Raw genomic sequence first — 27866 nt, forward strand, 5'->3', positions numbered from 1 at the left:
CTGGTCTTATGAGCCAGAAAAAGAATTCAGATTTTATTGCAAGTGCAATGGAAAGCTTTTGAAGAAGAATAAGTGGGGGAGACACACAAACTAATTTTGTTTTTAAAACAGCCATCTGGTTGCATAGTGGCAAAGAAGTGAGGAGTAGAGAAGGAGCTAGCTAAAAATTATTATTATAGCCCAGGCACATGGCAATGGCCTGAACTATGGAGGTATCAGTGAAGATGGAAGGAAACAGACAAATTCAGAGGAAGGATTTCAGGTCTTGCTGAATGAATGTAAAGAAAAAGGAGTAAAAGAAGGCAACCAAGTTATGGGTCAGGATGGTGTTACTGAGATGGGGAAAATGGAGAGAAACAGATCTGGGGAAAAAATTAGGAGTTCAGCCTCAGATATGTTAACTTTGAGATGTTTAGAGACGTACTATAGGTAATTAGAAATATGAGTCAGAGGAGAGATCTGGCTGAATATATAAGTCATCATTACATGAATTGTATTTATAGACATGGGGATGGATGAGATCATCTGGCAAAAGGGTGGCAAGTGAGAGGAAAAGAGTGTGCTGAACAAAGAAACCTCAAAAATCCAAGGTGCACGGGAAGGAGGTACGCCAAAAAGAGATGGAGAAGGTGCCAATGAGAGGAGAAAACAGGAGAGGTGAAGCCAAACGAAGAAAATGTTTCAAGAAAGAGAAATAATCAAACGTGTCAGTAAAATGAGAGTTGAGAGCTAATCATTCAAGATGGGAAGAGAGGTGTTGAATAAAAGACATCTGGAAATGCACAGCTAAATAAGAAAGCTTGTGAATTGGCAATTCAGGAAGGTAAAGCTAAACTAATAAGTTATGTGGGAGACATATAGACCCTTACACATAATCAGATATAAAGATTAAATAATCAACAATAAATTAGTAATTTGGTTTTTAAATTTATAAAAAAATGTCAGCCAAAATGTAGTAATATTGATATTTTATATATTACTCTTGGCATTATAAATTAATGCAACTCTTTAATGGGAAAATAATTTGGCAGTGGATATACTAAGAACTTCGACCCAAGAATTGCACTTATGGGAATCTAGTTTAAAAGATTAATCTAAAATACTTGCATGCCCCAGGCTGTTTATTCCAGCATTACTTATAACATTAAAAAAATTTTTTTACATAAAACGTTCCTAAATAGTGAAATGCTTAGGTAAATTATAGTGTATTCACTTAAAGAAATAGTATGTAGACTAAAAGCAATATAAAAAGTGTTTATGTTATAATGGAAGGTAAATAACACACACACGTACGCATACAAATGTTTAAATTCTGATTACAATGTAAAAGTTAATCTGCACTTAAAGAAAAGTGCCTGGAAAGAAAGGCACCCAAAAAGCTAGGAGTAGTTTTATAAGGGAAGTGGAATTATAGATGATCGTTCTATTATTTTCTATTAGCTGTAATGCAGTTTATATCACTTTCATAATAAAAATATTTTATTTAATATTCTGGTGATATTCTCTTGGACTCATGGATAACAATAGTTATGAATATTTTGAATAAAAAGGAAAATAGTAATATTTATGATCTTTATAGCACAGTTGTAGGTATTTCTTTTGAATGTAAGACCACCGCTGCTGACATATGTGAAACCCAAGCTCCTTGGTTTATTCCATTTATAAAGATGGCCCTTTGTGAGTTGTAGTAAACATGAGCTGAATCTGCTTGACCAGCGGTTGACAATCTCTTGAAAGATCTTTTTTTTATTATTCTTACTTTGCCTAGTCACTAGTTTTCACAGCAACTGCCCACTCCATGAAACCCCCACCTCTCTAGAAACTAAGACCCTAGATTCTTTGGGACATGAGCACAGTCCCGACTAAGTAAATATTTTCAGAGCACAGGGGCCAAGAGGCTGTCAGCCCCTACCATATTCCCAAGAGTAATGATTCAGGTGACAAACAGATGGCTTTTCCAGTTTTAGTGAGGGCTCTGGTCTGGGGATACAGGGCCTTTTCCTGTCTTGTTTTCAAAAGGACACACCACAAACTGTAGTAAACTTTTTCTGAGAGACATTCCATCTAATTATTAAAATAATAATAATAATAATAAATATAAAAGGATGACGGAAGGTAGAAAAAAATTAAAATACCTTTAACAATGACAGCAAATTGTCCAAATCAATCACTAATTTTAATTTTAAAGGAAAAAATTTAATAATGTCAAACAAACATTATTAAATTTTTAGCCCTCTTTATCTCAACAGACTATCAGAAGCAAGGAGTGGGGGGAGAGGCCTGAAGCAATGCTCTATATTTCATGTAGGAATCGTTCAGACAAGGGAGAGAAATTGAGGCATATAAGAAAAAGAGCGTGAGCTGTAGCTCAAAGAACTTGGAAATAGTAGGAAGAAATCTATTTTTTCAAGTCTGATTCCCAAATAGAATAACAGATTTTCTACATTTTAGTTAAGGTGCAACATATTATTGAAAACCCTTATACATAACTCTTTTTGGTGCACAAAACACTGTAATGCAATTTTAAAAACATGCATTCTCTAAGGTGAAGGCTGACTAGCCCAGTGAATAGAATGACCCCAAAAATCTGATTGAAGCTAAAAATGACATAAATCACATAGAACTATAATTTGCAAATTCATTGTACTAAGTAATTAATCAAAGCATGGCTGACTTTTAGGAGCTAGACTTTGATCTGACAAGTAGAAGAAATATAGTGAAACTAGTGGGGATCAGGCTGCAGCGTTTAGACTTTAAATGGTTTTCCATGCCAGTCACAAGTTTAATTACTTCTTCCCTCCCCGCCCCCCCTCCTCCCCCACCCCCCGCTGACAGTCTCAAATTAAAATAAATGGACCACATCGAGACAAATCTTGGATATATATATAAAGATACAGGAATAGCTTGAAACCCGTGAATACGTTTGCTCCCTCAGTTTCTCTTAAATGATAAAGAGGTAGAGAGAGGGGTAAGATGGACCATGAAAGAAGAAAACTTGGCTAATCCTAAACCACAAACTTACATGGGCTGCTGGGGGGAGGTGGGAGTTTTGCTTGTTGTATGCTCTCCTTTGCATGTCAGTGTGAAGGTTTTAAAAGAAGGGACAGGCAGGGGAAGTGGAATAGACAAATGCCATGTGGTCACGCAGTGTACTGAGCCAATTCCTTTCTAAGTGCAGGTAAATCGTTTTATATTTAGTGAAAACAATAGACTCGATTACAAATTAATGAGGGGTCGGAAGCTCGATTGGGGATTGTCTGCCCACACATTTGCCATCATCTTTTAAAAAAAAATAGACCGCTCATAACTTGAAGCAGGGAGATATCTGAAAACATTAGCTGTAAAGTTCTAGTTACCATGCACTGGCCAGATCATTTCAAGGAATCCTTTTGAGAATTTTACCCGGAGGCTCCTCAGACCTTTCTTGAACTCCTAGTCAGCAGTCTCACTTTCTCAGAATCCAGCATTTAGAGAGTTCTCATGTCCCCCGACCTTCTTGTTTTTAAATTCCCAGTTTCCTAGTATTTTCCCCAGACTCATTAGAATAACTCGGAACAGGACAGTAGTATACCACAGAGGTAAACAGGAAGAGAGCTGACTCCTCAGAGCCAGAGGCTACTGCCCAGTGGTATTTAGGCTTGTGAAGCACAGATAAGAAGGTGAATAAAAACAGTAATGTATTTGCGACAATTTAACCATATGCAACCAACTCAGTGAACAGGTTCAACAAACATTTCAAACATGTTTAATTTAAGAAACAACATTCTTCCTGCCAATGCCACATTTCATGGGAAAACCATGGAAGGAACTGTACGGTAGTATAATCTTGTGTCAGTTACTTACCACCGACATTAAACAGCACTGTAAAAATTTGGCAATTCTTATGATCTCTTCCCTCTCCGATTCACCACAGAGGCTGTTTGAAACTTTTTAACTTTCTACAAACCTCTTCTGGCCCATCCTCTCAATAACCTCTCTTCTTTCTTCACAGAGAAAATGGATGAAAGTGGATATTAACTCTCCCAATTTTTTATTACTAAGCCAATTTATGTATAGCGGCACCCATCCTTCTCTCTCTTGTCTAGTCTTCTTGTGAGATGCGTCCCACTTCCAGAGTCCCTTGTCCTGTTCTTTAGACTTCATTCCTTTCCATGTCTTCAAGACCTCATTCGGTCAATTACTACATACCATTCCCCTTCCCCGTAGCCCCTGCTAGCACCCAAGGTACCTTTTGCATCTTTGTGAAAAGGTAATTACGAAAGGGCATCACCACTCCCTCTGGATTATACCTCTTGGTGCTACACCAAGGATTACTCCCAGCATGTCCCCTCCCCAGGCACCTTTGTGTGATACAAAACCATGGCCCTGCCCTCTCCCTTCTATTATCAACACCACTGCTAGCTATTCTGTTCCTTCGACCCCTACTGTGTACGTGGTTCATGCCAGCTACTTTTTAAAAAATGTAACACTTTAACATTGAAAGAAAAAGAGGAAAGAAAGTAGACCTAACCTCAAAATCTTCTTTCCTAGAAAATTCCTATTTTTTTTTTTACAGATAAACTATCTGAAAGTATTTTCTATATTTATCTAGTCATCTTCCTCACCTTCTACTTAGTCTTCTGACTGAAATCTGCTATTCGCTTTGACTTCTCTGTTGAAATCATTTTCACAAACACCTCTGTTCTGTTCTATGGCACCACTGGTATAGTTGGCTGCTCTCTCTTCTCAAGGTTTTCATATCCACCTCACCCCCACGCCCCCACCCCAGAAAACACTCCTAGATTTCCTTCTACTTTTGATTGTTCCTTCTAAATCTCCTTCACAGCAACTCTTCTTCTGCCAGTCTCTTGAATGTTGGAATCTTTCAAGTTTTGGTCCTAAAGTCTTTTCTCGTTCCACACAGTCTCACTGGTTTATCTCATTCATTGCAAGTTTTTTAATAACTATCTTTGCCAGTGACTGTCTAAACCCAATCGGCATCTAAAGATCTCCCAGACGTCAAACCTAGATATGGCCAAGTGACCAATGGACAGCTCTACTTGGATAGTGCCCTAGACCTTACAATTCAACAAATACCAACACAGAATTTGTTCTCTCTGAGTGAATGATATAACTATTAACTCAGTTACCATTTCCCAGAGCCAGAGCAGCACGTTGATTCTTTGTTCTTTCTTTCCCTCTCCCCGTATTATCCAATTAACAAGTGATATCTATTCTGTTTCCTAAGTGTTTCACACTTCTGTGTAGTGTCCTGCTTTTGCTCACTACCTCCCTCTCCACAATCCTGAGTGCTCTAACTGCTTTTCCAAACTCTCTTCTTGCCCATTTTCATTCCATTTTCTAGAACTATCGTTCTAAAGCACAACTATGACTTTGCCCTCTGCTGCTTAAAATTCCTCAGCTGTTCCTCGTTATTCAAACATTCAGTCTAAAACTCTTTCAAGTAGCTTACAATTCTCTATGTAACCTGACTGCTATTCTCTCTGTTCTCATCTCTCACCATTACCTCCTTATACTAATGTCCTTTGGTTTCTAGATCACATCATACTTCATACTGTTAGACATAATATTCCATCTACGTGAGGCATCAGCTCTCTGACTCTCCAAACTATGAGGGGTGAACCCCTGCCCTTCCTTCATGATTCAACCTGGCCATCACTTTCTCCAGAAAAGCTTTTACTGGTATACCCAGCATCCCACCACCTTTCAGTGTGGGATAGGTGCTATACAAATTAAGGAACATTATTGAGTCATATAAATTATAAATTCAAGGATGAATCTAGCTTTAGTCATATAAGATCCACAGCTCTGTTTTCCATGTTTCAGAAATGTTTCACTCTGATGTGGATTTCATTTTGTGTGAGCTTTCTTCTAGAGGCAGGAATAATGCCAAGCTTACATCTTTGCAGCCTGCTGTCCCAAGAAATTAATGACAATAGAAGAATGGAATATCAGGAGGACAGGGAACAAGGTAAAAACATTATTGCCCAGGCAAGTACCATTTAAGTTTAATAAATGATGGTGAAATGTATTATGCACGAGGTCCTAGATCATCCTTGAAGCTGCCATCCCTCCTCACCCCAACCCTAAAATAACCATTCGTTTCTACTAATCATTAGATGGTTTCCGAGTATTTACTATGGACTACACAACGAGCATGGCTCTGGGAATACACTGTTAAATAAGACAATTTTCATCTTTATAGAACCTGGTTGGGGCTATACATAAGTAAGCAGGGATAATACGAAGGTTAGTTTTATAGTAGAAGAGTGCTGGATACTATGGAGGTCCGTGGAAAGAGCATGACTCCAGCTTTGCAGGTAGAGGTGAGGCTGGAAGAGCACATAGATGGGCCATTTACACTTGTTATATGTTTGGAATTTATCTTTAGACCAACGGGGAGCTAACAAAGAGTTCTGGGACTAGACAACAGTCAGGTAAGTCCATGAGATCAAGGAAGAGGTAAAAGTGTCATGGATTAGCTAAGTAAGGGCAGCAAAAATAGGGATTGAGTGGAGAGATTAGATCCACCTAGAAGAGTGAGTAGAGAGGATTTGTGGTTGACTTAGATGTAGGTAGGAGAGAAAAGAGTCAACAATTCTCAAATAATTCTATCGAGTTATGCACTGAACTGAGGAAGAGGGTGTGGGGGGGCAAATTGCCTGTAATCTTTACGGTAATAACAGAAATTCTGGCCCTTGATTAGATAGAAACTATAAAGAAAAAAAATAAAGGAAGAAAAACTCTAAATCCTGTTAGTGAGAGTGACATTTTTATTACAATCTATGATGCTACTAAGGAAGACAATTAAGAGAACAAAGACTATCAAAGAAGCCACACAGATTCTACCTTGGGCTTTCTGAAAGTCAGAATGGAAAAACATGTGGCTAATGCTGAGGCAGAGTTCTATCTAGCATTAGAGCACCATTTTTAAAATTTCCTTTCTAAACTGTTTGACTCAAGAACTTCACAATTGTATTAGATGGCAGAGACCCTTGAGATGCTCTTTAGATTGAAGTGTTTTATTTTATTCAAATTCTTATTCATATCTAGCATCATCTTCTTAGGAACTGAAACTATGTATTTAGGATTTTTGTATTGCCAGTTAGCAAATTAATGAAGAAAAGTAAAAATTATAAACAGTCTTGATGATGATCAAATCAGATCAAATACTACAATGTATGCATTTCTCTTAAGTATTTTTAAATCATTTTTTTTTAAAAGTCACAATATCTGAGAGTAGCAATCAAACTTTCCTTCATAAAATGAGGGTGAAACTGCTTACATTAAAAAAAAAAAGATAGGAAAGTCAAAATGAAGCTAAAGAAAGTTACTTGTCTACAGACTAAAAATTAAATTGAAATGGATCCTGAGAAGGAGAAAATAAAAAGTATCGTGTAAAGGTAACTAAATTCGGTATCTTCCTAACCCAGTTGAGTCAACATTTCCTCTTCTCTTCAATAGAAAAGCTACTTAAGAAAAAGTTTTTTAGTGGTAGCTTTGCTATTTTCAATCAGACTGCCAGTTAAGTATAAATGAAAAATGTATTTGTTCAAGTTGCTGAGAAAAAATTGGGGATAGGATTGGTAACCTGACAAGAGAGAATGAATGGGGATCAGAGAGAAGTATTGAAACTAACAACAGACTATTTGTCTTGTCGCTTTATTGTCTCCATATGGAGCTATTAAAATAAGAACAACGCAGGAACAATACGTTAGGCTCAATACATTGAGCTATGGCTCAAGTTCAATCTTCAATTATACGCTTTTTGACTATGTAGAAAACTGTATTTGAATTGTCCCTCCACCCAATTCTTATTATTTGAGTTGAGGATTTCTGGACAGAATCAGAAACTTTTTGGAGTGACCACTTATTCTAGAAATCCTTGCTGGGCCCACTCAGTTTTGCAAAGCTGCCTTCCTGGTAGCTCAGCTCTCCCATCTGGTTTCACCCTGTGCGAATGTTTAATGGAAAAGCTTTTAAGTGGGAGAAAAACAATGTGATAGATGTCTTATTTTCCTCTATTGCTGGAAACAAAGCTTTGTGACACATTTGCTAAAAAGGGCAGTTTATCTAAGTGTGTGTGTACATGTGTGTTAAGATTAAATAGAGGCTTAGAAGAATAAAATATTATGTCTTCTAAATATCAGAATTACTGGTGTCATTCTTAAGTAAACATAAAGCCTGGCTGGTAAGTGACCATAAATCCACTTTTCCCTTGCTATAGTTTTGAATCAATAGTTTACAATAACATATTAACATCTTTTCAGGAATATCAAAATTATTCATTAAAAGAAAACGTGCAATTAGGTGGGCAAGTGGGAAGGTTAACCTAACAACCACAAACAACCATATTTTTCTCTTTGAATTAACTAGATTTTTAACTGAATTAATCCAAAATAAGGTTTGTAGTTATGATAGCCTCATGTAAACTACCCATTTGTGTCCTATACAAGAACCACAGAGACACCCCCAAAACAAATATCACTATCTAATATGTATTTCAAAATGCTTTCCTTTCTAATTTATTTTATGTTATTCTTTCTTTCTTTCTTTCTTTTTTCAGAACCATTCTACTTTGTCTTTCCATCTCTATTTTGGAAAGGTAAAAATATGTTTCAGAAATCTGGGAACTGGTTAAATTTCAACACTGCACATTGGAGGTAAAAAGACTATGGAAGTAAAATAAATGTATTTTACAAAACTAATTAAAAGGAGATAATCAATTTTAAGTACAAGTAAAAAATTCTCCTAGAAAAGGAGCTACATACAGATGTGAGCATCTTGAAACACAGCAGGAAGATTCTTATTAGGGTTAAGGCTTCAGACAATAGAAATGAAGGTTCTTCTAGTTAGACGTTATATGGGGCAGCAGTCTAGAGAGGTGAAGTTTAACCTTTGAAGTGCATAAGAATCACCTGGAGGGCTTGTGATAACACAGATTTCCAGGCAACACTTCTCAGAGATTCTGACTCACTTGGTCTGTGGTGAAATCTGAGGCTGCACTTATGAGCCTGCAGATGATGCTGACATAGCTGGTCTAAGGCTAGAGACCTGATGGACTGCAGGACGACCTTCAGGATCTATAGGAAGCAATCCCTTCACCCTGTTCTTGAAGAGCATTTAATCCTTTGGAAAGAAGGCTGTGACATAAAAACTGTTGTCTGCATCTCCTGTGTGTCTCTTCTTGTCATAATGGGGATGTTGGATACATTAATTTTCTGTAACAAAGTTTCAGAAACAAAGTGGTGTTAATAAAAAATAATACGTACCTCTACAAAGTCATTGTGAAGATCAGTGAGATAAAGTGAAAGCCCCTTTGAAGCTGCAAAGTACTTCAGACAGTTATTATAGATTGCTGAAAATATTGTTAATAAAGAAAACAAGACTCTTTTGGAAAAGACAGAGAAAAAGAAGGCTTAAAATACATAGTTACATGGAAAGAGACTGAAGTAAAGCTGAAGTAAAATGTTTCAATAAGTAAACAAATACCACATCTGGTTATCTGAGTGTTTGCTTTTTGCATGGTAAAGAGAGGCAGAAACCTAAAAAGGCAAGAGAAAGAGTGCATGGAAAGAGAAAAAAGGAAGGTCTGATGACAAAAATGACCAATCTCACAACTCTGCCTGAAGTCCTTAAGCCTTGGGTGGAGTGAGAACACAAGGCTCCTCCTTTCACAGCACCCCATGAGTGGTAGAGATCTTCATGTGTGTTTTTTGTAGATTTTTTTTTTTTTTTTTGCATTACAAGTACTTGATGTATAGAAGTTTAAAAAGAGTTTACAGTTATTTAAATGTTCTTCTTATAAAACGATGTCCTCATTCTTATATAGGGTGCAATATTTACATAAGACATATATTGTTTTTCATTTTAATGATAATATCCATTCTGCTGTTAAACTCAACCTCATAGAACTGGAAATCACAGGAAATCATTTCCGTTCCCACCTCTATCTCTTCTCAGTCTATGAATTTTGTGTCTCAGATGATTCATTAATAATATTTATCTCAGAGAGAGATTAGCTTTAGCCAATATTTGTATAATATTCGGAAAGTCCTTACTATAAGATTTAGAAGGAAAAAAATGATACTAATATATTACAAATAACCAAAACAGTAGCAAAAGAAATGATTGAATTCCAAATGTTTCCACTACTTTTTAAAAAAAATTTTAATAAATTAACTCCTGCTAGATGTTTTCTTTCTTGAGAGATAATCTTTCTATTAGTAGAGTAATTTGCAAAGCAAAACCTTTGTATTTCCTCAGGTTAGCTTGTTTTTCTTCTTTTAAAATAGATAAAAGTTCTGTGAAAAGATTATTAAGGGGCCGTTTTTCATTTGCAGAACACGGGAGGCTTGGGCAACAGAGGGAGAGGAACTTGTGCACATCACATGTGTGTAGTTTTGCCAAGAGAAGAGACCCCCTGAGACTTCTATCACGGTCTGGCTCTGGGATCAGTTTAACAACTTTCTTTGAATGCATGTGAGTCCTGACTGCTAAATTTGCAAATGCCTCTCTGTAAAGGTTATGCACCCACTGTAAATGCAGCATCTATTCAAAGAGATGGCCAGGTTGGTTGCTAGGAGATGGTGGGATTCTCTCAGAGAAAAATCGGTCCTCACAAAAAAAAATTTTTTCCATGAAGACCTTTTAAATATAAATACCCTTGACAGCAGTTATTATTATTCACTGAGTTTCTTCACATCTGAATAAATGGCAGAAAATGATATTATTCATATTTCATTGTACACTAAAGTATTAAAATAGAAGCATCTTCTCTCTTTCTCTCTCTCTCTCTCTCTTTCATTCTCTCTCTCATTATTACTAAAGAGAAAGGAGAAACCTTTTTTTGTTGTTTTATTCTCCCATTGGATTTCTCTGTTTTCCTTTTGAGATTCTCAGTATAACAGACACCTCTCAAAACCTGAGACCAATGATATGGATTACTGCATTTTCCCTCCAGACCAAAATGCCTAGTTTTAAAGGATAGTTGAAATGTAGAAGAGGGAAGAACCAGCAAGACTGAGAAGACTGCGACCAACTTCCCCCAATGGAAGCTTCCGAGAAAGCAGGTGGGATGCTGTGCTCCTCGAAAGCGCACACGCAGCAACCATCCATCCAATTTTATTTCTATAACGTTTGCAATTTTCTCCCTACTGGGTTGACTGGAGGCACAGTTGCCCAATATGTGGGTCTGTGTGCCCAGCTTTTGCTAATAATGACCCTGACAAAGAAAACGCAAAGCAAGTAATAATACTGTTCATAAACTGTGTTGTTGATAAATGAAGCAGCAATCTTTCCTAATTTAGTGTGCCCTGCCTGTCCATTGACGACCTGAGAACCTCCCAGCTGAAGCACACAAAAGCACGCTAGGGTCACAAGCTGGCGGCCAGTGGCCACACCTCCCCCTTTGACTAGAGCAGCAAGACATGTTGCCCCAACGCTCATTATAAGGGATCAGTGTTGAAACACATTTCATTACCATGAGAAAGGCCACCCCCAACTCTGAGTGTATTATTTTGTTGTTATTGTGAATACTGTACAAAGTTTCTCAATTTTTTTTTTTTTTTGTAGTATGCCTCAGAATCAGACTGAGGCATGTTTCCTTACACAAATATTGACATGAATCCCTCCATTTATTTAGCATTTTCCTGTGAAAGACTCAGTATGGTAATGTCCCTTTATCCCCTTTCACACTTTTGTTCTGACTCTTGGCACCAGGAAGTTCTTATTGTTCTAATCAATGCTTACTGGCCTAATGACATTTTTCCCCTTCTAGTGACAGACATGGCATGTTTCCTTTCTTGAAGTTCTCATGAGAGTTTCTTGTACTGTATTCCATATACAACCAAAAGAAAGACAGCATGTTTTCTAGTTCTTTCTTGCTTGCCTCTTTTGTCAAAGCCTCCCTAGCCAACACCATTACTAACTGTATAAAATTGTAGAGTGCCAAATAAGAAAGTCCCTCAAAATTCCAGTGCTATATGTCCAATTAGGTATTTAGTTCTTTGCACAACTAAGTAAACATATTCTAAATTCATGAATCCACTGCAGAATTATGGTAGTATCCCATTGTGAATAAGCCAAGGAGGTTATATTCTGCTTTTTGATAAAGAACCTTACTTGAGCATCTAGTTTTTTAGACAACTGTAGTTTTTCTTATGCAGTTTCTCAGTTATATCATTTACTGGTCACATAGCATTCTCTCTGTTTGCAATATGAATTATTTCAATTTCAAGAGTGAGTTAGTGAGCATTTCTTATGAGAACGGAATTCATTAATTGACTTTTACATCTAAAAACATACGGAAGCAACAGGAAAGTGCCTGAATACAAAGGCCCATCACAGTAGGGAATGAACAAGTCGGGAGGAGGATCATTTGACCCTCCCTGTTTTGCCACTTCTACCAATTCTAGTACTTTTCCTAGTGGATGAGAATATTTATAGACCTATTAGGTAGCATGTAGACTATGGCTGACAATCACTGTTCTAAATTCTCAGTGGGAAAAGAGTCTTTAAGGAATCTGAGAAGCTCTGGGGCTGACTTCAACCTCACAGAAAGAGCTTTCACATCATGGCTTCCTCTTAGCTCCTTTTTCTCAAAAACATCAGCTCTGTTGGGGGAAGCTGGTTTGATCAGGAGAAATCCTTGAGGTCAAGACTTAGACCAGTATAGATTCTGGACATGTTAATGGAACCAGAGACATGTCAGGTACGAAGCATTGTGATGATTCCGCCTGGTTCACATGGACTTGGGAGCCAGGCCCACAGAAGCAGTTGTGCCTAGGAGCAGGGCCCAGGAGAGCTCTCAGGCTTAGGAAATGTGTCGTGGGTAGCTTGGGGAGGGCGAGGACAGAATGAATCATAGAAGGGTCAGGAAAAGGCTTTTAAGGAGCATTATCCAGAATCAGCAACAGGATTCCTCATTGCCCCGCCCCCATCAACTGAGATCTACTCCTTCCTGCATGGTAAACCAACAGAGTTGTCTGTCTTCCAGTGTGAAGTTTCCAAGGCACGATGCCATCATCCCTCCTTTGGGCTATATTCTTATGCAAGTTACACTCCAGGTATGATTTATTTCTGGTTCATTTCCTGTGACTCAGTTACACAGGATACAAAATTATGATAATAATGCTTGGCTCCAGATAATGAATAAGGGGTTTGGGTTTCTCATAGCAGAGATATTATACAAATGCAAAGTATCATTATAGCTAAAATCCATGACTAAAGAAATTAAATTTCCTGGAATGTTTTATATCAAACAAGAATGTTTGTAATCCTCTGTATTTACTGCTAAATGAGGTGGACTACAAGAAAGAAGATATTTAAAGGAAAGGAATGAGTTCAACGGGAAAAATTAACAAATGGGGAAATTGCAGCACTGCATTTTGTACTTTACGGAGAAAAAGGGTTTGATAAACATGCAACAGGAACCTCTGATTTCTGCAAGGAAAATTTAACCAGCAACAGACTCATCTAGAATCTTCAAAGGAAAAGTTTCTATACTTGTTTACCTTTTGATATGCAGCTGAAAAAGAATACTATGTTTCAGCTTAAAAGAAGCCGTATCATGAATAGTTTACTTAGTTCAGCAAAGAACTAAATACCTAACTGGACATACAGCAGACGAAAAGGTCCACTAAAAAACAAAAACAAAAACAAAACAAAACAAAAAAAAACTGGAAAAAAACTGGATTTTTTGGAGGGTGAAAAGGTTTATACATATCTTTAAGAATTTCCCAAAATTTAGTTCCCTTTATTCTTTCCTAAACACATGAGGCATTTGAATTCAGGATTGTGTTTTATTTTTGTTTTTGTTTTTAATGTCAAATGTAGTTTGAGAACATAACCCATTGGTTATTCTCCATACCTATTTCTATCTCCCTCTTTTTGGTATGAAGTACCAACTTCTGGCTATAGGAAATCAGAATAATGGGAGAATCAGTATTTCATATATTTATGGCATCGTGCACTCCAATTTAGAGGTGTTTCCTTTATGTAGGTAATAACTAGTATTATCTCAGGCCATGAACCCAAGAAATTTCAATTACCCTATCCATCTTCACCAGGATTAAGAATTCTTTTGAGCCTCCACCAGTGCAACTGCTAGAACCATTTCTGTGCTTCTTGACAGACAAAGAGGGGGCCGTGAGGTTGGCAGCAAGGCAAATTTTACTTGAAAATATACCTCATTCCAGCTTCAGCTCTACTACTTACCTCTTGTCTTTCAAGCCTGGGGCATAGCTCTCTCAAGGCCCTCCCTGTCTGACTGCACTCTAGTTGCAGGCCATCTTTGATGGAAGCAGTGCTCCGTTATCCCCGGTGAAGTACTGTTTGCAGACCTGAGTATCAGACTGTGCAAATGAAAAAGCTCAATCGCCTCTCCAGCCTGGGCTGGGGTGCGTTGTGCCTACATCAACTTTCCCGGCCCTGTAAATTGTGCAGACCCTAAGGTCAAACACCTTCACTTCACACAGGTGTCCTCACACGCTTTCCTCTCTGATAACCTTCTTCCTCAGACAGATGTCTCTCAGGATGTCACACAGGATCTGCAGACATCTCACTTTGCTTATTCCTTTGGAACTCTCTTCGCATTTGACATATGTGGACAGATCAGGAGTTTTCTAAGGGAGTCCCAGTGACAAGAACACCTTGATGCATTTGCTCAATGGCAGCAAACACATAAACTACATAATCATATTAACATGAGATTTGCTTAGTATTTACTTTGAAAAATAAGCAGAATGTGAGAGTTGAAGAATAGAGGTGAAGCAATATATTTTAGCATATTCAGCTTGAAGGCATGTTCAATTAGTTATAGTTTTAATTTTTTAATTATAAAATATTTCAAATGTATAGAAAAGTACCAAAAATATAGCACACACTATTGGCCTAGCATAGACATTAAACAAATACTATCATCTTGCAATATTTGCTTCAAATCTTTTAGTTTGAAGAAATTAGAATAAACATTATAAATTCAAAAATGACCTTCTTCTCCCTTACTCATCTCTGTCCCCTAAAGTAATTTCCAGTCTTAAAGTGGTGTGTATCATTCCCATACTTGCTTTTGTACCTCACCAGTAAAGGAATGCATATACAAAATATATGTACCATTGCTTCCGTGTTTTAACATTTATATAAAGTTTTTCAGGCTGTTTAATTCATTTTGTGGCTTGTTTTTACATTTAATTATATTTTTCCATTTTATACATATAGTTAAACATACGTCTAGTTCTACATATGTTGTAAACCATTCTGTTCTAATTAAATCATAATTTCATTACCAATTACACTAAAAAAGAAGGTGTAAATTGTTTCTACTTTTTACTGCTATATACATTGCTGCAATGATCATCATTTTACACATCTTCCTCACTGACATTTGTGTGAAAGTTGCTCTAGAATAGACACCTAGGAGTGGAGTTGCTGGCACTTTCCACTTTCCCGATATTGTTCAGTTTCTCTTTAAAGAGGTGATACTAATTCACGATTCACAGGAATGTATATGCATTCATGTTTTTCCACATCCTTACCAGCCTACAGGATACATATGAAACTATTGTTTTATCTTGCATCTCCTTAAATGCCAGTGTGGCTGAGGAGTCTTCTGCTTCTTTTTTCATATTTATTGCTATGGTTTTTCTATTAGGTATCTAAGCTTTTTCTTATTGCTTTGTAAGAATTCTTCTGTATGTTCTGGATATGAATCTTTGCTATGTACATTGCAAACATCTTCTCCAGTCTGGTTATCCAATTAATAAGAAAAAAAGCAGAGCTTAGGATAAGATTATGATGTTAATATTAGCAACATAAAAATGTCTAAGAATAGTTCTTCTTTAGATAAAGATTTATTTTCAGGACTGAGCATAAGGCTACTTCTGTTTATCTGAAACCTACGTTATATATACTTCTGAATATTTCCAAATGATGTGAGTCTTTAATGTTTATGTCTTGGGATTAATTTACTGTTTATAAATATTGCTAAAATTGACTTACACAATAAAAAACAGATACTAAGTCTAGTAAGTCTGAGTTTGAAATATTATAGAATGCCAATAGAATATCCTCTAGCAACTACTTAGAAATCATTTTATAAAGTAAATCCTGTTCTCAGTGGCCTAGTTTGTTCTCTGCCCCTAGTACCAGAAAGAGCTTCATTAGAGGTGAATGTGTATCTGTGTACATATGTGTATATTTGTATATGTCTAGGGAGTATCTTTCCTTTTAATCTTACACTCCAATTGATAAATTAAACTGAGGAAACTATGTTTTTATGGCACCAGTGCAACATATGCATCATGGAAAAGTAATTTAGTTATGTCTTAATTCTTCACTCATTTCCACTAAAATAAATACAGAACAGATTCAGAAAACTGATGCTGAAGACAGACTTAGTGAATCTGTAAGTCCGTGGCTGGAAGCCTAAAATATTATTTTGAATTAACCTATTAACTCATTTGAGATAATTCTATCCAGATTTTAGTCTGTATTTATTCAACTGATTTATTGTCTGTTTTTCTTTCTCCCAAATGGGACTCATTATGTCTCTTTAAAGCAATGTTTTCCATGTTTCCACCATTTTTATTTTTCAGGGTACTTTATATCTTAATTATTGAGTTATGTATCATGTAGTCCTAATTATAAAACTTGGATTTACTGTGTGTCCATTTTAGCAGGTAAGTTTGTATGTATCTACATATATACACATATACATTACAAAATAGCCCTTTTAAAAGATGGTGATTACAATTTTAGAAGCATTGTACCCCTTTAAACATTTCTATGGATTTATGGAGAACTCTGATGTGAAAATGTATTTCCCCATATGACTGGAAATACTAGAACCCATCATTTTATAATTAATCTGCCACAGAGAGAGAACTAGATGAACTTTGCTTTTTCAAATAACAACATAGGGAACTGAACCTGGGCAGTCTTGAGTTGAGAACGTACTTCTGAACTTGGTTGGGATCCTGATAGAGTCACTTAGTATTTGTTAATCCCTCTGTTAAAATGAGAATGTCCATCTTCTGAGGTTATTGTTAAATTGACCACGCTGGCTAAAAACAATATAAAATAATAAATAAATACTAATTTCCTTCTTCCTCTAACATATCTCCCTGACTTCTAAGAATATCTTCACTAACGGGGTTCTCTCATAAACTGGAAACCATTCCAAAGTAATAAAAATATTATACTGATTAGTTCTTATCAACTCTACCAAAGCCAGGTATACTGATGAGCCTTCTGAATTCTGCCTAGATGAGGAGATTATCTGACATAAATCATGGGTTATAACATTCTCAGATAAACTTTGATACCTTCACAGCCTCACATGTGCCATCAACTCCAGAAATTTGCCTATGTTGCTGGGAAGATCATCCTAAAAATCTGTAATGTGTCGGGGAATCAGACCTTCCCATTAGTAATGCTAGGTGACATTTTTGAAGAGCCCAATAGTTATAAAGGTTTTAATGTGTTTGATTTTCTTTCACAATCTATATATGTGAATGTTGGCTAGATAGTTATCCCTCTCTTTTCATTAAAAGGAAACTGAGGCTCAAGGAGACCAAAAACACAAAGTAATGAGTGAAGATAGGACTTTGAGTCTTTGACCATTTGAATTTTCTATTATTTTAGGTTGAACTCTATGAAATTGCCATTTCAATAAGTAGAATCCATAAGTAGAATCTATAATTCATCTGGTTTTCCCTAGATAGTGTGGTCTTACTTAGAAACAGGCAGCAGCAGTGACACACACTAACGTAAACTAGCTTAAGCAAAAACGGGAAATCTGTTAAAGGGATGGAGAACCCTGTAATGTGACTGGCATTAGGCAGAGACTGATCAGAGGCTCAAATATCAGGACCCATTTCTGTCTCCTTATCTGGGTGTTCCTTGTGTTGGCCTCATTCCTGAGCAAGCTCTTCTCATGTGGTGCAAAGGTGACTACTGAAAGCTCCAAGTATCTCTGGTCCTTACAGCCAGAAACTTCAGCAAGTAGAGAGCTCTTTTTCCTCCTGCAGAAGTTCTGGTTTGAGTCTGTGGCCCAGCTCAGGTCCAAGGCACTGACATTGACGGAGGTTTGGGGGATAAGTGATTGACAGCTCAACAGTAATAGAGAGGAAAGTTTCCAAATTAAAGAGGACTTCTGTTCTCAGAAGAAAGGCAAAGAAGTGCTGCTCAGGCAAAAATAACACATGTCCGTTGCATGGAAAACACACATATCTACAGAGTCTAACATCCTCTCCCATAAGGCAGTTAGACATGATTGAGAAGATAAAATCAAGATAAAAAGAATGAGATAGAGAAACTAACCAATCAAAAAACAAGGTAAAAACAAAACCAAAATATGGCCAATCTAGTTAACTAACATTAGAATTAATTCACTTCGAAGGTTTAAGAAATGTATTTCTTTAACATTGTTAACATTTGTATCTATACAACAATAAAAATAGTCAAGTTTTATAGAAAGTTTTTAAATATCAAAGTTTGCCTTTTTTTCACTCAAACAAAATGCTTGTTATTTTATCTATGACTCCCTTATGATGACATTTGAAAATTAAAAATTGTCCATCTACCGGACCAAAGCTCATTGTTTCACTCAGGTTTAGACTTTTATATTCCTGTTACCTCCATTGCCCCAAATTTCAGTTAAGCAGGAAACAGAATTGATTTCAGGTCAGAAACAAGAAAACTATTTACATCTATCCTACAAATTATATTGGCAAAAATAAATAAGAAAAGACTGAACGCATGGTGGAAAGGCCACTCTGCCTTCACAATACATTAAGGGCTACACACAAAAATCACCATCTAGTGTAAGCAAGAGAAAGTTTTCAGTGTCTATGAGTATATTCAATACAGATTTCTCCCACTCTCCGAAACTAGATAGTGCCTATAAAAAATTTCATAAGCTGAATTGATGGAAGGTTTAGAAGTAATTACCATTAATTTATATAGAAAAAATTTTGAGTTCCTAGAGCCAAAACATAACCTACCAAATCATGCTAAATCATGCATAAAACCTAAAACAGCACCAACATATAGTCAAAGCTGGATTTCACAAAGTAAGTCAAGATAAAGCACAGATGCTCACAGACACAGTTCAAAGCTATAATGTTTGATGCTGAGATACTGAGTGTTGGGGAAAGAGTTTGGAAGTGACACTATCACTGCTCCAGAATGTGCATTGCAAAACAATGAACACTATTTTCACTTTTTGCCTTTTTTCCTGAAAGTAAAAACTTTCTTTGATTTTTTTTCAGTTGTGAAAACAGGTACTAATGGAGACCTTTTGTAAAAACAAAGCGAACTTGAAAAGCGAAGACGCTCGATTTTTTTCCATGTTTAAGTAAAAAATAGATTAGATGTTCTAATATTTTCCTCCAAGACACCACTCAGCTACTAGGCATCACTTGAATACATACCACGCTCGCGCAGTCACTGGCAGGAAAGTGTGATCTCAGTCAGGGCTGGCCCAGTGCTCTGCAGTCCCTGCAGAAGACAGTTGTGCTCTCAGAGTTTAAAACACGATGGTGAAGCAGCAGAAGAGCAAGGGGGAAAGTTCAATGCTGAGAGTTTCAATGACTTTTTTCAAACTCATAGACTAGAATTAATCAGATGATACATCGAAAAGTCATAGTATTCAAGAATCGCAGCCTGATGTCTTAACAATCACCTTAAAAATAATTTTAGAAGTATTTTAGCATATCATTTTAACTAAATTTGCTATTTTTATCCCCAAACCTAAGTTGTTTCTTTGATCAATGACTAATTATACATAGCGAAATTCATTTAAATGCTATGACATCTGATTTTTCTAAAACTACACCTGAAAAAAAATATTGGGGCATGTTTTCTTTTTCATTTTTCATAAACCTTTCAAAGGTTCATGCTCCTTTTTGCAGTATATTATTACTTAGGTGAACTCTTTGTTTTACCTGTATTCTGATCAAATTTTGACATCTACACATTTCATAGAGGACAAATTGAAGAATATCTGCCAGTAAGTAAAGAGAAATTTTCATTAATAAATACAGATATGTCTCCATTTTCAAACACAAATGGAGTTAACTGTTGGTTTTTAGACTTGAAATTATTTGATTAATTTCTATTTTTGTTAAATAATGAATAAATTTTATTTTAAAAATAGAACTGCTTTATTCTTGTTACAATGACTTCTGAAGTCTCAAAAACGTTCTAAAGCATTTACCTCACCTCTCTAAAGATGGCTATAACTAATTATTTTATAAACAGTAGTAATTTTTCGAGTTCTCATGCGATGCCCTTGAGAAATAGGATAGTCATAAATTACTGCAACTACTAGCATTTCAGGACACTCTGCAGAATAGCTGCTGCAAAGAGAATTCAAGGTTAGAAAAGAATTATAAATGACTCAGTTTGATTTTCTGTTGATTCAAAATCTCAGTGGCATTTGAGTTTACTGATTATTTAATCAGCATTAAGGGGAAAAATGACATTACTTTGCCATGGTTTTGTTTTTCATACTGAAAGATAATATTTAAAAATAGCATAGTAAATACCAAAGATTTTTAAACATATTTATTTATAAGAGCTATTTTCTTATTTCAAGTATTTTTAATTTCAAGAATTTATAGTTTGGACATCTGCAATAATAGTGTTTGCTGTATAAAAAGAACAAATAGAGAGTACATCTGACATATTAAGTTCTATTTCAGGGTTTGGTTATAAGTAAAGAAAGAGAGGAGAAGGAGAAAGTGGTAAAATTACAGAATAATCATGTGTTCCAAAGAAATCCATCATCCAACTTTTTCTGCAGGATATCAGTTGATAGCATCAAAAGATAAAAGTCTCATTTGCCAATCACATCTCCTAGATAGGAAAACATTTTAAGTGCCAGGCAACTCCAGTTTATAGATGTTCAGATGTGCTCCAGATTATGTCCTCAGGAAATCCAAGTTACGTGTTCTTCTAAAGGAAATCTTAAAAGGAATAATTATTGAAATGATATTACTCTGAGTTTTTCCAGACTATTATTGTGCATACAAGATTATTCTGTGGACTGTAGTCCCATCCTCTACTGGCTACTTAATGCTAGCCCTACGGTTTTCTTTTCTTTTCCTGATATCTAAGTCGCCTTAATTATACAATGGCTTTCATTTGCTTTCCATGTCAAATTAAAATCTGAAAGTCTTCCAAGATTTGCCTGAAGGATTGTCCAGTGAAAAAAAACATTACATTAATTCCCCTCATCTGTAGTTTCAGTTAAATGAGGTCAATCTTGGTCCAAAATTATTAAATGAAAAATTCCAGAAATAAACAATTCCTAAGTTTTAAACTGTGTACCACTCTGAGTAGCGTGAGGAAATCTCATGCCACCCTGCTCCATCTTGCCTGGAACATGAGTTATCCCTTTGTTTAACATATCGGGCACGCTCTGCATGTGCCCCTCCCATTTGTCACCTAGTAGCCATCTCAGTTTTCAGATCAACTGTTCAGGTATTGCAGTGCTTGTGTTCAAGCAACCCTTATTTTACTTAATAATGGCCCCCAAACAATTCTAATATTCTGAAGAGAATCTGTAAAGTGCTTCCTTCAAGTTAAAAGGTATGTATGTATAGGAAAAATCATAATATACATAGGGTTTAGTACTAGCCATGGTTTCAGGCATCCACTGGAGATAAGGAGAAACTACTACATATTAATGTGTTAACTACAGATATCTCGACTAGGACCAACCAGGTTTTAGCCGGAAAGAAGGGAAAAGATTTGAACAGTTGCACTTGTTCAAAAATAAAATGGGCTGTCTGGTAAAGCATTAAGCTAAGGCTAATTAATTGTCTTGCAGAAAAATAATGTAAGAATATCAGAGTTGGAAAGAAATTTATTAACCCAGATACTTGCTAAAGAATGTTTCAACTCCAAAAGTCTTTGACTCATCAATCTTCCTCCAGATTCTCATCCCCCTTATTTACTACCTGACTCCATCTTCCAATCTACCCTATCTGACAACGCAGTTTAGTACTTTTTGCTCTTGTTTATTAACCACCAAATTATCTCCGTTCCAGAGAGCAATAGTCTCCAAACTACACAATTATAAGAAAATTATTAAACTGCTCAGATCTACAATTTCCTATCTACTATAAAGAGTGGTTGTGAGGAATAAATTAGGTCGTTTATGTAAAGCATTTAGCATACCTTCTGGCACATATAATTACTAAATAATATTTGCTATTATTAGCCATTATTATTGTACCCCAACTCTCAGATAACTTTCTTCACAAGGCATGCATGCACTAATCAGACCCAGGTTTGGTGGACTCACTGAAGCAATTTCTCTTACTCTTAGCCATGCAGTTATTTCTAGCTGTTTTGAATTTGCTTAGACACTTTAGGATAGAGTGGTAGACTTGCAAGGGATCCTCAGATGAGAATCATACCTGTAAAACACAGAAGTCTACCAAACTTGGCATCATTCTAGAATTTTTCAGAAATATAAAATACTCACTTGAAGCAAAGGGAACAGTAGTCAGTCTATGGATAGCCCAGTCTCTGGCCACGTTTATAACTAGAAGTCAAATCAGGAAGTGGCAAAACGCTGACAGGTTCCATCTTTAAAAATAAAAGAACAACAAATCCAAATTGATGACATTCAACAAAATAATGGACCGGTCTCCTCAAAAGTGTCAGGATGTGAAAGACAAGGAAACTGAGAAATGGTCACAATTTAGAGGAGACTGACAAGACAGGACAACTAAATGCAATATGGAATCCCGGATTGGCTCCTAGAGCAGAAAACAGACATCACTTGAAAACTGGTGAAATTCCAATATGGTTTGTAACATAGCTAATGTATCCTCATTAATTTCCTGAGTTTGGTCATTGCACTATGACTATGTAAGATGCTGACACAGAGAAAGTTGAGGAAGCTGGCTGAAGAGTATAGGGAATGCTGCACTATTTTTGTAAATTTTCTTTACATCTAAAATTATTTTAAAGTAAAAAGTATAAAAATAGCAAAATGTAACATTTTTAAAGGATAGTTATTTTAAAGATATTATCACAAGTACTAATTACTCTTATCCCCCCACTTCCATGAAACAAATACATACTACACTGAAATAAAATAAAATAAACAGAAACTTTTAAAAATTGTAAAATCAATTGCTATAGACTGCATTTTGTCCCCCAAACTAATATGTTAAAGGCCTAACTCCCAATATGATTGTCTTTGGAGACAGGGCCTTTAGGAAGTAATTAAGGTTGGATGAGGTCATAGGGTGGGGTCCTGATCAGATAAGATTAGTGTCCTCATAAGAAGAGATATCACAGACCTGTCTGTCTATATGTCTGTCTCTGTCTCTGTCTGTCTCTGTCTGTCTGTCTCTCTGTCTCTGTCTCTGTCTCTGTCTCTGTCTCTGTCTCTGTCTCTCTCTCTCTCTCTCTCTCATAAAGACACTGTGAGAAGCCCGAAAGCCAGCAAGAAGTCTCTCACCAGAACCCCACTCTGCTGAACCTGAACCCTGGACTTCTGGCCTCCAGAACTGTGAGAAAATAAATTTCTGTTGTTTAAGCCCCAAGTCTGAAATATTTTGTTATGGCAGCCTGAGCAGATAAATACACTAATGTATTAGTTTTCTATTGTTGCCATTACAAATTCCCACAAGCTTAAGGGTTTAAAACAACACAAGTATTACCTTACTCTCCCACAGGTCAGGATTCTGAGACAAGTCTCACTGGGCTAAAATCAAGGTGTCAGCAGAGCTGTATTAACTTCTAGGAGCTCTTTTCTGGTTTCCAGACACCCTGCATTCCTTGATTCATGATCCCTTTACTCTACCTTCAGAGACAGACACGATGCATCTCTCTCTGCCCCTGCTTCTGTTGTCTATCTATTTCTAGGACCACGGCTGTGAAAGGCTCTGCTCTTTTAAGAACTCCTGTAACTTGATGGATCCACCGCCCCCTACCCCCGCCACCCGCTGATAATTCGGAATAATCTACCTGTTTCAAGGTCCATACATTTAATCACGTTTGCAAAGTCCCTTTTGCCACATGGTAACATATTCACAAGTACCAGAGATGAGGGAGTGACCATCTTTGGGTGCCATTATCTGCCTACAACAATTAATCTCTGCTGACATAAGAAAATTGGCAAGTGTGCAAACTCACAAGACTATTAGGAAGATATAAAACATTTTAGACCAAATCAAGAAGGTAATTGGGCACCCACACACCACTTCCCTGACACATGAGCGAGAACAGTGTAGCCAGGAAAACCTTAATGATGTGTATATGCTCTAGCCTGCCATGCGTAACTGGAGAAAGAAAGAACAGAAAACAAAAAATTTACTTTTCATTCCCAGGCCACATATGATGCCTTGAGCTTCTGGGAAATTAAAAGAAAAGAGAAAACTCTGAAGGCGAACAATACCTGCAGTTTTCCTTCCGATAACAAGCCTCCTACACTGAAGATATCAGGCCTATGCTTCGTAGCTATAGGTCAGAGGTGACTGTTAAGAAAAAAATTCTGTGCTCATCCACAGAACTGAAAAACAGGCTTACAAATCAATTCAAACTCGCCTTCTCATTAAGATGATCAACTCAGCCCAAAAGGAGAAGCAAACCTAGATATAGAAGGGCAACACAAATATATAAAAGTCAACAATTCCCCAGAAATAAACCAATTAGAATATATAATGGAAAAAAATTTTGTATTCATAAGAATGATGAGAATCATGAAATAACTAGAAATGTATAAGAAAAATTATAAAGTTCTACCAAGGGACATGGAGCGATTTATGTCATCCTTGGATAGAAATGTTCTTGGACGTTGGTTCTATAGTCTACTTTACACACAGAAGATCCTACATTTGTGTCCCAGCAGAGCCAGAGTCCATGGTCCATAGTTTATGGCCATGCCACCTTGAACAAGCCCAATGTCTAATCTTGGAAGCTAAGTAGGGTCGGGCCTGGTTAGAATTTGGATGGGAGACCAGCTAGGAAGACCAGGTGCTGTAGGCCTAAATAATAATAATGAAAAATTTTTTTTCTAAAATTTTAGCCTCGTGGAAGAAGGGCGAAAGTATGAAAGCTATAGAATGGGTAGAGGAAGCTATTGAAGAGAAAAAAGCAGGTTAATACCCTGGGCTGATTGGTGGAAAGCCTGTTTAATTTTTTAAAAAATATTCATCTCTATTAACTACGTGTCAAGTACTTTGTCCAAACGTTGCATAACTGATCCCTTGAACACAGTCAGAGATAATGTAGCCCACTGCATTACTTTTGTACATGAAGTTTTTGTGTATGAATCTCAGGTCTCTCCATATTGAAACCTCAAAAAAAAGTACTAATTTTTATAAAGTCTCATGATCCCTACTCCAATTCCTATTACTTTATTTACTGATATTGAAATACTAATGTTCTAAATTATTTGCCAAGGAACAACTAGTGATAGATAGGAATGATTTTCCATTTTATAAGAACTTCTACCCTACTGTTGCATAACGCATTATAGTATGTTCAAAAGGATGAGTATACTTACTCATTTGCCTTGATCTTTTTTATTTTTTAAAATACTCACCACATGGAATTTATTATCATGAAATCTGTTTCACATTATTAAAACCAGCAGGGTTAGGTACCGATAATCATAGAGCAGTTATATAGTTTATTTTACAGTATTGCTTAAAATACCATCTTAGTCCTTTACCTCTAATATTCTTAAAAATATGAGGTTCTCTATAATATTGAAATCCTAAGTACAGTTACTGTATATTTTAGGTTTCTCTTCAGATAAATATGTCTAAAATGATAATTTATAAGCCTAAATAGCAAATATTTCATGTTCAGAGATTTATGACTTCATGTTCAAAAATTAAACATGTTTAGAGATTTATAATGAAAATCATTAACCCTAGGTATTACAGTATCTCAATAAAAGGTGCTCGAAAATCAGAAACAAAATATATAAAAAGTAATTTTTATTATTTCTTTGTAATTTGCAATTCTTCCATATCTGTGTCATCATTTACCCATTCTGAAAAACATTATAAAGTTACAAAGATGTTTACTTAACATAATTCCTTTAACATTTTAATTCTCTCTCCAGCTTTTTTGTTATAATGATGTAGTTAAATTGTAGCATACTTGCTTCAAATATTTTAATTTTGATGATTTATTAAACCTGCCCAACTCTTCATTTAGTCTGGAGCAAGACCCCACAGGGCACGGATGATATAGGAAGGAAAATCATCAAAGCATGTATATTGAAAAAGCAAGAGGAACTAAAAATGAGAGACTAGACATCAGTAGCTGGGAGAGTCAAGAGCAAAATGGGACAAGAAGAAAGTGAAAAGTTGAAGAGATACAAGCTTGAAAGCCAGAGTCATTTTCAGGTTAGTGTAGCCAAGCTATGTCATCACGGGATTCATGTTCCTGACTGAACTAGAGCTATTTAAACCCTTCACACCCTCTATCCAGGTGTAAAATATGTAAAAGAAATAAAATCAACATTGTCTTCCAGTATTTAACTCTAAATATGGTTGAGTTAATCCTGTGCCCTTTTTATTTTACAGTTTTTGTTGGTGAAACCTTGTTCTTTTCTGTATACAAATATTTTAAAGCTGTTTAAAGAGATAATCATATGTCTAGACTGTTTTTTACTTCAAAAAAATAGCAATGCAAGCTGACCAGTGGTGAGGAGCCTGAAGTCTAGCAGGGAGTGAGATCAGAGTCCAGGTATTCTTCTGGCTTTCTAGAAAGCAATATTTAAAAGGGGAAAACAAGTGGTGCAAGTTCTCACACAGGATGCTGTGTTCTTCTTTGCTTGCCAGGACCAGAATGACCAGTCTGAGCAAAGCCAGGTGCAGCTCACCTGGGCATGGGGAAGTGGAATCACCCACCTTTTCTCCTTCTCCTTTCTCAGCACCCTTTCTCCAGCTTGCTTCTCTGGAGATTTTAGTGTAGTTTAGAGTGTGTGTTGCGAGGGTGGAGGGCGGGGGGGGGGGGGGAGGGGGGAAGGGTGGAGGGGGAAGATGGAAATTAAGATTCAGAATTAATTCAGTGGAAATGTTGGCTCTGAGAGTTTGTTCCAGCAGTGTTTTTGGGGTCTACATCAAGCAATGTGGACTTAAATGAGAAAGATTTGGCCATTTTTACACAACACACTACACCCAATGTCCAAAGAAGTGAAACCATTGGCTAAAGCAGTTGAGCAGGACTGGGTTGACCCAGCTATGGTCAAGAAGTGTAGACATGGACAAGGTACCTATGTCATAATCTAATTCAGAAAGGCGAACACATTGGTGCAGTCTGTGGTAGACTGTAAGAAAATTTGGTCTCAGAACCGAGGACTTTCATTGACCAACTGATATTACCCAACTAATATCAGTCCAAATAGTGTATAAAAAATCCTGAGAGCTACTTGAGGGAAATGATTAATTAGAGGAAGAAGAGAAAGAAATGCTATCGAGAAGTTTCTATTCCTTTATGGATTTAAAAAAAAAAAATAACAACAACAAATATGTTACCTAAAATAAAAATCTCTGCGTTTCTAAAAAAAAAAAAAAAATGGTAAGACCTAACAGAGTATATCAAACAAAAACAGGAAGGAGGAATGAAAGGAAAAGCAGACGTCTTATTAGACCTTTTTCACCTTATAGACAGTACCTCCTGGACACATGCCTTAAGAAATTACTCAATTTCTAGAATAGTTCCTCAGTCCTTAAACCCAGAAAATGATTCTACAGTCGATGGATTGAAAACAAGCACCCAAGACCCCTGCCCTGGACTCCATCTGTCAGACTGTGCTCTTAAAGCCCTTCTCACTGAGTTCAAGGAGGCTTTAGCCAATAGCAGCATTAAATCTTGATCTCTCC

At 36.4% G+C, this 27866-nt stretch overlaps 1 long non-coding RNA gene across 1 annotated transcript in view; it reads right to left on the reverse strand.

The window, feature by feature from the left end:
• The window catches only part of LOC107497603, a 91753-nt gene that overhangs the window by 57878 nt on the left and 6009 nt on the right, over positions 1-27866 (reverse strand). The window contains exons 2-3 of the long non-coding RNA XR_001593856.2: positions 22496-22599; positions 19434-19500 (exon numbers count right to left, since the gene is read on the reverse strand). This is a non-coding gene — a long non-coding RNA (uncharacterized LOC107497603). The remainder of the gene's footprint in view (positions 1-19433; positions 19501-22495; positions 22600-27866) is intronic.

The sequence above is a fragment of the Rousettus aegyptiacus genome, unplaced genomic scaffold (assembly GCF_014176215.1).
Source record: "Rousettus aegyptiacus isolate mRouAeg1 unplaced genomic scaffold, mRouAeg1.p scaffold_m13_p_11, whole genome shotgun sequence".
Lineage (NCBI taxonomy): Eukaryota > Metazoa > Chordata > Mammalia > Chiroptera > Pteropodidae > Rousettus > Rousettus aegyptiacus.